The 15,792-nt window shown below is 40.5% G+C and overlaps 1 protein-coding gene across 1 annotated transcript in view; it reads right to left on the reverse strand.

Annotated features, from left to right (window-relative positions):
- Positions 1-4,620, reverse strand: part of nrxn2a (neurexin 2a) — a 129,497-nt gene extending 124,877 nt beyond the window's left edge. Inside the window, exon 1 of the mRNA XM_078266310.1 lies at positions 4,321-4,620. The gene's annotated coding sequence lies outside the window, so the exon portion shown is untranslated. The remainder of the gene's footprint in view (positions 1-4,320) is intronic.
- Positions 4,621-15,792: the final 11,172 nt, after the last annotated feature.

Below are 15,792 nucleotides of genomic sequence, written 5' to 3' on the forward strand. Positions count from 1 at the left end.
TCCTGAACTTTCCTGGTCAACTGACATTAAGGACATTTAAAGTTGAGCACCATTGACTCAATGAAATAAACTGGGAAATAAATACACAAGAAGCTTTGTTTGTTCTTCATAATGACTGCACTGTCTCAAGCTAAATTTGATCTGGTTCATTTTTGTCATACACATTTCATAAATCACAGCTGAGCTATTCAAAGAACATTTTTGTCACTAGGTCTCGCGGTATGACAGGCTCCAGTGTCACAACATTTGCTGAATCCTGAGTAGCATTCTGCTCACAGAAAATGATAGACCACCTTCCGTTCCATTCCACCTACTTTACCACCTGTGGTGAAAATAACTGGCAATTTCACTGACTATTATTTCAAGGATATATATATAATGATATCAATCAACTTTTCCCTTACTGTTGCCACTGTATTTGCCGGATTCTTATTCTAGAAATGTCGGTGTCCATATATGGACTTTACAGCTGGGACTTTCACATATAAATGAACGTCTGTTACATGCAAGCCCTTGCTAAACAAGTTGACACAATGCTGATTAACCTATCGCAGCCAGGGAAAGCTCTCTGTTTTTCGCAGCATGTTTAGTGTCTGTGGCACACTGGAAGGATGCGTTTTACATCAACCAGGGGGCAGGAAGGGGGGAGGGACCAGAGTGACGGAGCAGCAGCTTGGAGTATGGCGGAAGCTATGGCGGAAAATGCTAGGAAGTGTCCATAAAAAGATTTCTGGAGGGGATGCTCCAGATTATAAAAAACTCAGTGTTCAGAGAAAGGATTAAAGTAAAAGAAAGAACTCCTAGGGGCGGGGGATATGCTGCGAGCTCTCCTGCAGGTATATGTCATAAGCACGCGTCAACAGGGTTTGTGTAATTACTCTCACTGCCAGAGAGGGGAGACGAAAGATCGCCACACTGCAGCTTTAAAGGACAATTCCCGCCAATTTTTACATTAATCTTGATCGCTATAGCTACGTGAGTACTTTTGATAGAAAAAACCCCGACCCGAATCAGTGCAGGTAACACGGAGAAGCTGCAGCTACGTACTACAAGCGTCCCCTGAGCTAAAACGGCAGTGGTCGGGGCAAGTTTTAGAGTGCCTTTGTGCCTCTTAACAGACACAAAATGCAATTAATATGTCTGTGCCACATGAACAGGGCCCTTACGTGTCAATAAGATGCGTTTTCAACTCAGACAGACATTGTTTAAATTCATAAAAGGACCAGGGTAGGTGAATTTAAACAATGTCTGAGTTGAAAACGCATCTTGTTGACACGTAAGGGCCCTGTTCATGTGGCACAGACATATAGCGTAACTATAGCGATCAAGATTAATGTAAAAATTGGCCGGAATTCTCCTTTAATACTGTTTTACTTCTATCTACTCTTTAAAACAAGTGGCACAATGACCCAGATAGTAACTTAACCAACAGTGTGCTGCTGGTGTTACAACTCTGAATATAAGGCTCCCAGCTATCTGACTGGTATTGTGTGCATGAGTTCAGTTATTTAAGTATTTCGTTAGAAATAATGCACAAACAATTAAATAACCCAAACTCGCCAAAGGTGTAGAGAGACAAAGATCTCAACAGTGACCTTTTTTTTGTCTTCACCATCCAGGGACATAATCCCTGTTTGGCTGTGCAGCTGGCATGCAACTGAGTCACGCGTCAGCCCTGATTAGAAGCAGCAGTGGTCCGCGGGCCCCATTTCTCTGCCAGAGCCAGGAGTGGAAAAGGCCAGGGCCACCACTTTCAGTCTGTGGATATGACCTTGATGGGGTATGATAGAGAGGAAGCGACACGATTCGCAATGCTACACAATATCTGTAACCTTCCACTTCCTCAGTACGCATGCTGAAGCTGTGGAGCTGTGACACAGACATGCGCGCACACACGCACGCACGCACACACATACACACACACACACACACACACACACACACACTCAACTCTGCCCCGTCGTTATTTCAAGGAGTCTCCTTCTTCATGTCATCCAGTCATTCATCTCTCTTTGCATATTGGCTGGTGCTCTGTACCAGATATCTTAATTCCAAATACGATTTCCTTTCCAAACTCAGCAGCTGCTATGCTAATGTAAAAGTCAGATGAGTGCAGCTTTACGGGATAATGGCTTAAAGACATTCAATCATTAATCTGTATGTAAAGTAGCATAATGTACTATGCAGCTTAATTCTATTAAAAGTTATAACATTATTAGACTTATTATTGTCAATATTACTACTAGTAGTATTGTGTTAGTTGTTGTGTGTAGAAGCAGTGATGCCATTTTTTTTCTTCTTTTAAAAAAAATAAATAAATAAATGATAACTCTACCCAAACCCTTAAATCTCATTGTAAGGATGAAGACAAATGTCTTGTGAGTCAGACCATAGCAACACAAGTATGGTAAAGATGGCACTGAAGACACCACAAATACTGTGTGGTGAGTAAAATATTGGCAGAGGCGTATCCTGTGTCAAAATAGAGCAGATGAAAAATAAAAATAAACACGTGAATTGTATTCAGCTGCAAACAGAAATGAAGCATGAACAAGGGGAATACAAAATGCAGTATAGCAAAAAGAAAACAAAAACCCAAGACTGTGAGACACTCTGCTGTTGTATTGCTGCCTAAAACATTTCACAATAATTACACTATATACACAAAAAGTCATGCTCAGCATTGCATAAGTACGTTGTTCATGTTTTGAGCATTGCGAGCCATGACTTCCTTGTTGCCAATGTGACGCGTGTAGGAAACCAAGTGGCTTACTAAAGAATGCAACAGCATTTAAATGAGTCGGCCAGTTCAACAGGCAGGGATTTTAAGAGTGAAGCCAAACAGCAAGTGGCAATGAGAGAATGTGCAAAGGATCTAAGACGCAACACTTGTGCGCTGTCCACAAGTGAGGTGCTGAAAGATAGCAAGCAACAGTAGCCAAGCAGATAGTCACCTAATGCAGGTGAATGGGAAATCTGAGCTAGAAGCCTGTTCTATGAATACAGAGGTTTCAGTTTCCCTGCTCAGAGAAGTCAGTAACAAAATGTGCTGTGTTACTGTTGGGAGTAGAATTTGCAAAGCAAATAGGTTCACAGGAGATGCAGGAAGGGCAGCAGTATGTGAGATGTGCAGGGGTGTAGCTCAGAATCTTGGGCACCTCCCGCCATAGACTCATTGCTATTTCAAACAATATTACAAGAAAACAAACGCATCCTTGAATATTATAATATTGAAAGTCCATACACCAATTTATGCAATCCAAAAACAATAGACAATGATTAAATAAACGGTCTCACTATGTTCATTTATCACATTTATCCACGTTTAATACGCAGTGTTATAAAAGAGTGTGGAGGACTTACTGACATTTGTGGCTTTTTTTAAAGCAGGTTGTATTTTGGAGCTTTAATTTGAACCACAGCACCTCCTCAGTGGTCAACCCTGCTGAACTGGCGCCAGATAATCTGCTGTAACAGCTTCCTATGGGGGCATGGATACTGGGCTGCAGGTTTTAAGAAACAGGTAAGAAACCTTTTCTTTTCAGCTCACAAGCCACCCCCCCCGATTTTAAAGGGTAATATTTAGATGGTAAAGATCTAAAAGATCTTTTGTTGCAGACAGATGATGTGGCAGCTGCTTGACTCAACTACTGTTTCCCTCTGTGTCTGTCTCTCTGCTTCCTAGCTTTAAACTGCCCAATCCTTTGGCACAGAACATGGAATCCCTCTCAATAATAAATGGGCTACCTCAAGCATAACAGTCACAAGGGCCCTGTATGCTGCATGACTCAAATACCACCTTAACTTCACTTTTATATGAATACACTGTAAAAAAAAAAATAAAAAAAAAATAAAACTATAGGTTTTGTGGTTCGTTTCCATATATCTGCCCGGGCTGCAGCTGTTATTCAAAGGAATAGCCACCGCTGTAGGTGCTGTAGCCCAACCACAAGATATGTCTTCCGGCATGCAATTAAGCGACCTGATCTGCAACCGTGTAGGATTTGGAAACCTCTCCTCCACCCACCTCAACTGACTGTAAACAGTGATAACAAAGATGGTCGATGAAAGCTCATTATCTCCGGGTGCATTAAGTTACATTTCCAAAAGGCACCTCAACACAAGTGACAATAATTGGTGAGCAGCAGCTCCAATATCACCCGAACTACAATGCAAACAATCCCGGACCACAGACATTGAAAAACACACACACACAGATACGGTATGGCTTATCTTGTAGCTTTCTAGCGCAGCACGCGTTAAAGCTAATTACCTTATCATAAGGTCGTCTCTGTGTAGGAGGTGTCGGGTGTCATTTACCTGTGCATCATCCAGCGATCCGACACATGGGTACGGCGCGAGGGGTTTGATTATTCCAGCCAGGCAAACACAAGCACAAAGGAGAGGAAGGTGGGGGGAAAAATCCTAAATTGAGCAGAGATGAATGCGGCAGATGAAGATGCGACCTCTGTCTTCAGAAAGGAGTCTTCTTATCTTTTAGATGTTGCTGTGTCGACGGAGGCAGACAGGCAGGGAAGCCCAGAGCTTCTCCGTATAGACAAATATGCTTTCTCTCCTCCGCCGCACTGAGAGCAGCGGCAGCAGCAGCATAGCCGTCATTCCCCCGACACTTGATGGTAATAGTTTGGTAGGTAGCTTATATGGGTTGAGGGCGCGGTCAGCTGCAGTTGACCAATCCTGCTCCCCATCAAACTAACAGCAGCGTTGCCATGTAGGATTAAACGGCGTTTAACCACAGAATCGTAACCTTTGATAGATATAGGCTAAAGCAGGTAGGCTATCCTAGTACCATATTAGAATAAAGCATCTCAACATAGGAGTGGCATCTTATTTAATGGGGACCTAGTGGTAAGGGAGGTTCGTCAACCCCACCCTTTTCATGCTGCCGAAGTGTCCTTGAGCAAAGCGCGAGGCACGATTCACCAGCTGCTGGGATGCTGTTAAAAACCTCTCCACGTTATTGAGGACAAACTCGATATGGTTCTTCAATGACTCATACTTCCGGCCATTATAGGTGAATTGTAATTTTAACCTGTCTGACAAGGTGTGTCTCCATGATGTCATTTGATTAGCCTGTCATATTCAGTTCTCCTAATTACATTAATTTCATCAGAAAATAAAGTGTATAATCACAGGGAAGATGGAACAAGGGGATGCTGCTGAGATTAAGATTTGTAGCAGTTAAAACATGAATTACATTTTTTTTTGGACTTTGGAAATTATATAAAAAAAGTAGTTTTTTCTCATGAAGTGGAAATGTAAAATGGGAAATCTGAAATGGTAAACTTTTAGGACCTAACAAACATTGCTTAACATTTATTATTCTTGTAAATAATGTTCAAATGTAATGCAATGTTTAACATGAGAAATAAGACATAAAACACATTAAAAGGAAAGATATAAACAAAAAAATGTGCTACTAAATGCAGAAATAAATAGAGGATGTAAGCGCAATAAAAGTCTGGTGCTGGAGAACATACAGTAACCATTTTAACCTGTGTTGGGGGAAATTATATGTTTTGGATGATTGTTCCAGCTTAATATCTGAGCTGCTCTGTCTATGTTAAGTTTGGACTCATTATGGCATTAAAGGGATGTTGTTGTATAAGCAGGCGTGTAGGATATGCCATGAAGTCAGTGTAAAATATTTGACTTATCAGTGACAGTTGTCTCATTCGTACAAACCCCGTAAAAGCCTGTTAAGGTGAACCGGTATGGGTCTAAGCCTTCCTTGTGAGAGAGATAAAATCAAAGCAATCTTGAATCTGAGGATAAGGTATGAAAAATGTATGTTCTGAAATGTTTTTTTGCCTGCAAACAATTCAGCCTGAGCGAACAGGCTGAATTACAGTTGGGTTAGTTAGCTGAATTTACAGCTACATTTCAAAAGCCTCACTGCTAAAAATCAAAACTCCAGAAATTCAGCTAACTAACCCAAAGCCAATGCATGAATATGTCCACAACACATCTGCCTGCCAGTCACATATCCGATACAGTGCACTGAAATCCAAACAATGTCCTCATCAGAGGGCTGATTGTTTCAAACCCTCCTCTAAAGAGTATAGTTCATACACATTTTGGAGGTTAAATGTCCATGATGGTTTGCTGCTTCTACTTAGCACGAAGGTCGAGTGAGTATGAATTTCTTGTCTTCATCGTGGCCATCTTATCGCATTTTACCTTTAGCCTCTCTCCTCAGCCTTCTGCATTTCAATATCTGTACAATGATTGAGCTGTGACTATTGGCCCTGTATTATGATTTGGCAGTGCAGACTACATTGATGCTAAGAGAGAACATGTTATGCAGTTTTTGAATTTGGTTACCATTTCATATGTTTTCCCTCTCACTTAATTGTTAATAGAGTCTATAAGAGAAATTTGTGCCACAATTCAGACACTTTTCACTTGTGTATTTCAGAAGTATGTGTGACTTCAATAATTAAAATAAATAATTATTAAATGATGAAATGAAATTATACACACACCGTTGTAGACCTTTTGCAGAGCTGACGGAGAGTCGACTGGAGAGGTCCACACTTTCTATAACACAGAATACACACACACACACACACACACACACACACACACACACACACACACACACACACACACACACCTGACAGAGTTGCTAGCATGTCTGTAGACTTTTAGTCTTATTGTTCCTATGAGGCCGTGATATGTTTTTAAACAATACCTGCAGAGCAGAACTACTGTGCAACAAAGCATCAACTACGGGCGCCCTGAAGTATGAAACACAACGGCATAACAGATAACACAACAGCAAATTGCAAAACACAGCAAAAGCAAGTACTTCTGTTTCTTGTACACTATGAACTGTAATGTAAACCCGACCAGTGAGCGGCAACAATATGCAAGGCATGCAGTCTGCCGAAAAATCCAAAGAAGCAGTACTTCCGTTTGTCACAGACTGCCAGACAGTGCATCCAATCAGCGACGAAGAATCATTGTCCAATATGTACTTATTCCGGTTCGAGTCTGACCAATTGTCGTTGTGTTTTCTCTTTTGCTCTCGTGTTTTGTGAATTGCTGTTGTGTTTTCTAATTTGCTGTTTTGTTTTGTGATTTGCTGATGCATTTTCTCTTTTGCTGTAGTGGTTTGCACTTCAGGGCTGCTGTAATCAACTAATGAAAAGGCAATACAAAGAGAACAGAAACGTGTGTTTTACTGTTATGCACTAAATCATAAAATGTTCACCCAGCTGTTATCTTTTTGTCCCTCCCTTTGGGACACAATCATACCCTGGCCAAAACACTTTTATTGTTAACATTAGTGGTATTTCTACCCCCAAAACACCTTACCAAACATTTGTGTGTGTTTTAGTGACCTGCCTAAGGCAATTATTGATTTTTTGTTCTGGACTAAGGCAGAGTAAAGTTCTGAGGCCTACATGAGAAAATAGAGTTGCATATCTGTTGTGCAGAGGGATATGTATCCACAATTGCAATAAAATATTGAGCAACATTCGTATTATGAGAAAGCCCTCGGGACTTAAGTAAAGCATGCATGTTATTGAGCGTGCTTTCTGGCATTCTGCAGCAAACTGTAAGTTATTCGTTGTGTCTTAAGAACAACTAAGTCTTCCACCACCTCACAACATTCCTGTGGATTGTGCAGTTCTTCTGATACACTCTGCCGTGCAGTATAAGCAGTTTGCTCAGTATAATTAAGCAGTTAATATTAAAAACAAACAAGATAACATAAAGTCAGCAGTAGTGCGGTGCAAGTAAGGTCTCATAGCAGTGTTGGGGTCAAGACCACCTTAACCGAGACCAAGTCATCACCCAGAACAGAGTGTATCGAGACCGAGGCAAAACGAAGACTTTGAGGGGTTGAGACCAAGACAAGACCAAGACCAGGGGCCTCATCTATAAACATGGCGTACGCACAAAAGAAGACGTAAGCCGCTCTCTACGCTAGAATTGGGATTTATAAAAAAGCAAACTTGACGGGAAAATGTGCGGTCCTCCACGGACACTCTGACCTAGACATACGCACAGAAACGGGTGAAATGAGAAACGGCGACACCGAAGGCAGATGGATGAAACACGTTAAACTGAGACCTTTGTGATAAACAAATCTCCTCTCATTGACGATATGAAGAAATCACAAAGTCATTCTTACAATTAATATCCTACACAAACACCTGTTTGATCGATCTGCAGTGAAAAACAGACAAAATAAAACAAGATACTATCGTTAATTGTAATTAAGATAATTAAAAAAAAATGTTCTGTAACTATATTGTTACAGAACAATATGTGTTATGGAATTTATTCTCATGAATAATACAATAAACAGGACAAATATTGTTTACACTAATGCTGTTTTCGATGCCTCCATCTGGCGGAGCAGCTAGCCTTCAGTAACGCTGTTACTGTGCAAGCCACAGACATCACTTGGCCCGTTTCCATGTAGTTACATAGTCACTGATATGATCATAACCACTACAGTGCTCAATTAAATTTTTTTGAGGGGGAAATAAACTACAATTTTTCGCCACGAAGGCATGACCTGTCCTCTGGAGGACATCCACCAGACCAGCAGGCGCTCGTTGTATTGTTGTCGGCTGCGGCAGGCGAGGAAGGAGAAGCAAGGACGCTGGTCGGGCCTGCTAGCCCGGCTAAGGAAACTACCACACAAATCGCCACTGCCAAGACTCCTACTCACCAATGCCAGATTGATGTCACACACAATAGATGAGCTACAAATACACACGGAACTGCTGCGTGATGATTATCATCGAAGCCTGGCTGAATACACTCATCCCAGACGGCAGCTAGCGTCTGGCAGCTAGCAGGACGAGCTAGCGGCAGGATGTCTGAGTTGAAAACGCATGTTGTCGTCATGTAAGAGCCCTGTTCACGTTGCACAGACATTATAATTGCATTGTGTGTCTGTTAAGAGGCACTAAGGCACTCTTTAGAATATGCCCCCAAAACTGCCGTTTTAGCTAACTGGGAGCTATGGGCATTAGGTGCAGCAACTCGTTTTTTTTGGCTATCGACAGTACTCACATATTTATAGCGATCAAGATTAACGTAAAAATTGCCCAGAGTTCTCCTTTAATCACTTTTCTCTCTTCTAAAACTGAACAGCTGTTAGAGGCGTTCACTTTTCTATTAACCAATCAGAAGCGGCCATGAATTTCACGAGCCAATCACAGCATGACATCCCTGTTTTAAATCCCTGTCTTTTCTCTGCTGCTCAGTTGTCATTTCGGGCAAAGAGCACAACCCTCCTCCCCTTCCACCTCCAGTCTTCATCACACACGGCTCCCTGGGTCCTCCTCCGGCAGACCGCTCCCGTTGGCTCCTCGGTCCGGTCTTCGGGCTCCCTCACACCACCACCAGTGTCTAGACTCCATCGGGGGAATATCTTTAACGATGGAGTCTAATCTCCAAATAATGTACATTTCACATTATGCATATGTACAAATACATCTTTGCATATCTGCAACAAAGTCTCTCATGATTGAAATGAGGACGAGTGGCTTCAGAGCCAGTTCCAACTTCATTGAGCTGTCCTGTTGGATTTCTGTGCTGTTTTGGGCCCAGCGTTACAAAGAGGAGCACTCGGCGAAACCACACTGTGCCAGTCCCACTTCAAGAGGGGTCAGCTCCGGTGTCCCGTGGCAAAAAAACTCTCTCTGTGTAGCGCTAGGTGTTTTTTTGCAACTATTTTAATATCGGACCATTTCTTTTTAATTTTGGCTACAGTCCGACCTAATGAGCCTGTGGCATTGACTGCGTCTGCAACACGTTGTCACTCTACAGCTTTTTTGTCATTAGTAATGCCCACATTGGGCAATCCAAACATGTTTTCCTCTTTTCCACCTCTCTAACAAGAACTACAACTTCACATTGAGTGAAATTCTTTTGCTTTGTTTTTCTCTCTGTACATGTCGGTATGAATGAATATTAATTTGGGACGTCTCACTGACTATTTAAGGGAAACTATGGGCATGACATGAAGCCGCCAAAGCTGCGCCACATTCAGAGTCGATTGTGATTTATAAAGGGAAACTGGCGTAGGATGTGCGTGTGCGTACGGTTTTATAAATACAAATATTTCTGTGCATACTCACATCCTATGTTTCGTCCGTATGCCACTTCTGAAGCAAATTCGCCGTAGTTTTATAAATGAGGCTCCAGACCAGTGAGAGTCCCACACTGCATGCCACGATAAAATGTGGAAAATGCTAACCATAGGCACTCCTCAAATTGATCTGAAAGATCCACATCCCCATAAAAAAAACACCCACAGAAAACTAATTTAGATTCTTCTTCATTCACCTCTTTTATTGCCATGTATCATGAGAAATGCCTTGATAAAATAATCAAAAGGCAGTTGTGGTCTTGAAATAAAATCCTGAGTCCTCTTTATCTGAGAATGAGACAAGACAAAGATGTAGACAAGTAAAAATGTGGATGATTCCGAGACGAGACCTTCAAAAAGTGGTCTTGAGACTAAGACCGATCTCTGACCGATCTCTAAGCTCTCTCTCTCTACTACAACACTGTCTCATAGTAAGTCTTAAGAGTACCCAACTGACTGAATCTAATCTGTGTTCATATAATTTGCTTTGCAGAGTGCAATATTGATTAATGGGTGAATGACGTATTGGTCTGTCATAATGTTAATGTTGGATTTATGTAGCAGATCAAGTTTTAAGTAATACTAATATATAGTATCTTTCATACTATATCTATTTGTAACAATCTTTTCATAATATGGAGTATTAATCAGTCACATGAATTATTGAGCTTTTATTCCACGTTCGTTTTAAAGTCACAAGTATTAGCACCAACTCCTCTCATTACATTGAAAATAGCCTACATATATTGACGTTATGTGATAATGTGACTTAATCATAGATAAACATAAAAAAATCAATTTCATACATCACAGTAGGAAAATCACAGGTGTAGATAATAAGATTCATGATGGCTGAATTCTATTTAGCTGCTATAAGGGCTTTTCACATGGAGAGCAACACTAGTTGCGTGGATCTGTGGGGTCTACTATGCTACTCATATGAAGGGCAACGCTCCGTGATTAAACGGCAGGCGATCAATGTGTGATAACCATGGGGATTCTGTGCACTACTGTATCCCTGCCGTACAACTAAATGGCATGACTGTGGTATCATATATCCCTAATCACAGGTCGATTTATAACAAATGGTGTTAATCCTAGTCTTTCCTAACCACAGAGTTATTGTTGATAGCTAAAGTTAGCTAAATTAGCGTAGTCATAATTACTGACGTTACCCGATAAATCCAGTCTTGTGCCGATGCTCTGACAAGCAAAAGCCCCACTGTCTATGTCCTGATAACTGTTTAGAAAACATTTTTATATTTTAGGGAACTCAACTGGGTGGGAGGAGTTGTCTAGGATGGAGCGTATTTTAGACAGCATCCTCCTCTCTGACACTATCTTTAAGTAGTCCAGGTCAACCCCAACAACATCACTGGCCTTGCCAGTTTGTTGAGTCTGTTGGTGCCTGCCAGTGTCAGCCTGCTTGCCCAGCATGCACCAGCCTACAGGAGAGCACTAGCCACCACAGACTCGTAAAACATCCTCAGCATTGTCTGACAGATGTTCAAGGACCTTAGCCTCCTCAGAAAATAGAGGCGACTCTGGCCCTTCCTGTAGAGTACTCCAGAGTTCTTAATCCAGTCCAGTTTGTTGTCTACATGGACTCCTAGGTCTGTTCCCTTTATATCCAATGAACATTTCTGACAAAAAAATGGTTTCGTCACAAAATGTGCAAAGAATTCTCTATTATTGTCACAGAAAGGAAAACTCAATTTTTCTTTGCAAAAGTGAGAAAAAAGTGCTGATAAGACTGACTCATGGGTGAGCTTTATCAAATATTCTGATACCTATAACAAATTGATAGCTGGATCATACACTTCCCACTAATTTAGTAGTCTTTAATTTACCATCAGCAGGGTTATTTTTTTTAAACCTCTTTCAGAGCCATAGATGAGATTAGACATCCGTTTTCACAGATAAACTTAACTTCATGTGTAAAATGAAGCACCACTAAACCCCAAGTTGCTCTTACCACCATTGATGCGAGTGTGTGTGTGTGTGTGTGACGCAACACTGTAAAGTGCTTTGTACAGCAGTCCATTTACCATTTAGTGCTTTTTAGTCATATCCAGTCTACTTAATACACAACAAAGCTGGTGGTTTCCAATGTGACATTACCAGATTTACCACCAGGTGACAGTATTCCTTCTATGTTGGCCCAATGTTGACAGGTTCAACAGTGAGACAAAAAAAACAACATTTGACCCGAGTAAAACACCGCAACTTAACAACGTCCCTGTGAACCAGCTGTGCCGTGATTCATTGCCATCAAGAAATGCAATGCAAATCAGATGATTGGTATTCTGCAAACACAAAACCCTTTTAACTCAGAACACAGAAATACAACAGAAATGTCCAGTCTGGATGCAATTAAATGCCTTTTTCCACCAGCAGAGATACAATTGTATTCCACAAAAAAATACTTATCTTGTCTGTCACTATTGTAAAATCATTACGGGGTAACTGGAGATAAACGCTGTCACGTGCATGAAATTTAATTGAGCTAAAGTTCCAAATTTACCGTTTATTAGAACATATTTTGTCATGGTTTCAGAATTTTGCTTTGTATTTTGTTCTATTTCTGTTGCCTGTTTGTAGTTTTCTGTATGTTTCCTGTTTCTGTATATTTATTCAGTATTTTTCTGTTCCCTGTCTTGTAAATTTATCCTGTGTTGTGTATTGTGGTCTGTGTATATTTTGTTGTGTATTGTTCTGTTCCCTGTTGTGCATTTCCCTGTTTATGTTCTGTTTCCTGTTTTATTTTGATAGTCTGTTTTCTGTCTTGTTATGTCTAGTTTTACTTCCTTTGTTTTCCCGCCTGTGTGATTGTCTGATGTGCTCCACCTGTTCCCCAGCCCTGGTGTCACCTGTCTTGTGTCTTCTCGTTACCTAATTTATTTAGCCCGTGTTCCCTTTGTCTGGGGTCAGATTGTTTTGCTCGTCAGTCTGTGTCCTGATAGTTTGTACGTGTCTGCGTCAGCTCCCGTGCGCCCTATTTCTTCCTGCTTGGTTTTTTTGGATTCCCTTGGTTTTTTTGTATTGGTTTTTCGCCTGCTGCAGCCCACAGAACTCCCTAGGTTTGTTTTGTATTTGGATTAACTAAATCTTCGTGTTCAACCTTCCCCTGCCTGCCTGCCTCTCCTTGCATTTGGGTCCACTATCTTCTGCTAATCATCACATATTTCGAACTATGTAACTTAATTAAATGCAATACATTATAATAAGAAAACACTGAGGTTTAGGAACAATTGCTTGCTGTAGCCTCATGTGCAGAAGTGAATGTGTGCCAATTAGGCGTAATACCTTAAGTCCATACTTTTTGGGGAGATGTAAACAAAGATGCTCATTCCCTTCAGGCAAAGGGGAAGAAACAGCTTTCCCACCAACAGACTGTGTAACAATGTCAGTGAGTCAATGTGTGAATGAGGCAAGAGAGAACTACAGCCAGATCAAATTGAGGTCATTATTTGGCTGCTTAGCGCCTGTACAGTCTGAATATCCATCTGACCTTATTTAGAGTGTGTTGGCATGTTTTCATTGAACCACATACCCTGCGCTTCCCATTAGTTTATTACTGGATCTCACATCAATCTGACAAGTCTCGTTTCTATTCTTTTCACGTGTTGCTTCCTTTGGAGCCAATCCCATGACACCTGAATCCTGATGTTGTGGAGATGAAAAATGTATTCCTTTCCTCACCTGGAAAGAGCTGAATTCACCACCAGCTAGCCAGATGCAAGAATACCAATGAACTGAGAGAAAAATAAGAAAAAGGATCAATAAAAAAAAAAAAAAAAAAAAAAAAAAAAAATCGAATGCTTATGAAAAGGATGCAGTGCAACATGATGTTTAGGACATGGAAGTGCCAGACGTAGATTGCACCTGCGAATGAAACACATTATTCTGTGTGACAGCTTTCAGATACATTTATGACTGTGTGAAGGGAGGATTTGCTGTAATGTCAGCTTCATATTTTTAGGAGTATAGAAAAACAAGAATCTCCTCAGCATTTGTGGTTTAGTGAAAAAAAAAGACCCAATCAATAAAGAACCCAAAACATATTTTAAAATTTGTTTTAAAAACTCATTTATGTATATGATTAACATAAATAAAAGATCCAGAAAACAAGAACCATTTTTTATTGCAGCCATATGCCACCAAACTCGAATTTGCAATGACATTAGTAGCCAATCAGCGCTAAAAGATGCCTGCTATGAAAATTATTAGATATTTGGAAACTCCACACCCAATCTTAAATGTCAACATAAAGTCAACACAAAAGCTCCTTTTCATTCCCTATTTTACTCCCTGCTATGCCTGCACACATACCGTCTACCTATTTTTGTAATCTGATAAGAATAAGCAGTGTGATGAAAAAACAACACGCATGTCCCTTGTGTTGACTTCGGGTCAAATTGACCCGTTTTCAATTTTTGTTTTATATCAGAAAATATGGGATGTAGAAATAAGCGCTGAAAATGTGTAGAAGAAAAAATTAACAATTTAAAACGTTGGAAAAAGCATATACAAACTGTGACAAAAAGGCGTCAAAAACATCAGAAAATGTGTTTTTTTTTCAAGGTAGACAGGAAGACAACACAAGGATTAAGGCAAAAAAAGTGAGAAACTGTAAACTGCCACATAAATCCTAGTTGGCACCAGCCTATAGCTCTTACAAGCCACCGTCAATCAGTTGCTGTCTACACCCTTTTCTAATGCCTGCCTGACAACACAGGCGCCTGAATAACTGTAAACACTGTTGGGCAATCAGAGCATTCATTAACATCACAGTTAATTGACTTAATATTCTCTAAGGAGTAAAATTAAAATCTAAATTAATTAAAACTTCCACGTCTTCTTGATTACATGATGTAGAGATCATAAATAACTGTGAGCTGAAAAGACAGACATATACTGTGGATAGAAAACTAAGAAATTATTTTAAACAACTGGTCACTTTGGGCTGGCACATGGACGTGAACCACGAACCAGTGGCTAAACTGTCCTAACAACTCCATTTGTTGTTGAAAATTTGCCTTCGCATTGAGAATAATGTTGGCTTTTATTCAGTTTTCATCAGCCAGTGCATTCATTCAGTCAGTGTGGTCTTGAAATGCTTGATGTAACATTTGACAGAACAGCCAGTAGACATGTAAGAACATAATTTGCTCATCATAATGGACAAATCGGGGGCATGCCAGCTTCAATCTCTGTCATCTGTTGTGTGATGGTTTCTCTGTTGTGGGGGTCATTTGGCATGAAGGAACATTAAAAGGAACATAACAGGAAGTGGTGTAGATGGTATTTATATACTGTGTAAGTTCGAAAAATTCTTCAAATGATGCAGTTGTGGTGTGTATCAGTAGCATTTTAGCTTTTTTTTGTTGCATCTTTTCCAGATATACAACAGAGTGGCAAATGGTTCGAAAGATGTGATGTTACTCCCAGTACTTTTTCTGTCAACATTCATCCAAATTGCAGTCCAATCCAGTACGTATTGACATTAAAGTAACAGTCACTCTTTCATCCAGCTTTTAACCAATTTAGTATAAAGAAGGAACCCCCCTTTTAACAAGATAATGATACGCGTGCAGCACTGAATCCTACTGAAAAGAGCTCAGCAAACACTGCCTTCCCCCTTATGCTGTGGT

This window comes from Sander vitreus, chromosome 13, assembly GCF_031162955.1.
Source record: "Sander vitreus isolate 19-12246 chromosome 13, sanVit1, whole genome shotgun sequence".
NCBI lineage: Eukaryota > Metazoa > Chordata > Actinopteri > Perciformes > Percidae > Sander > Sander vitreus.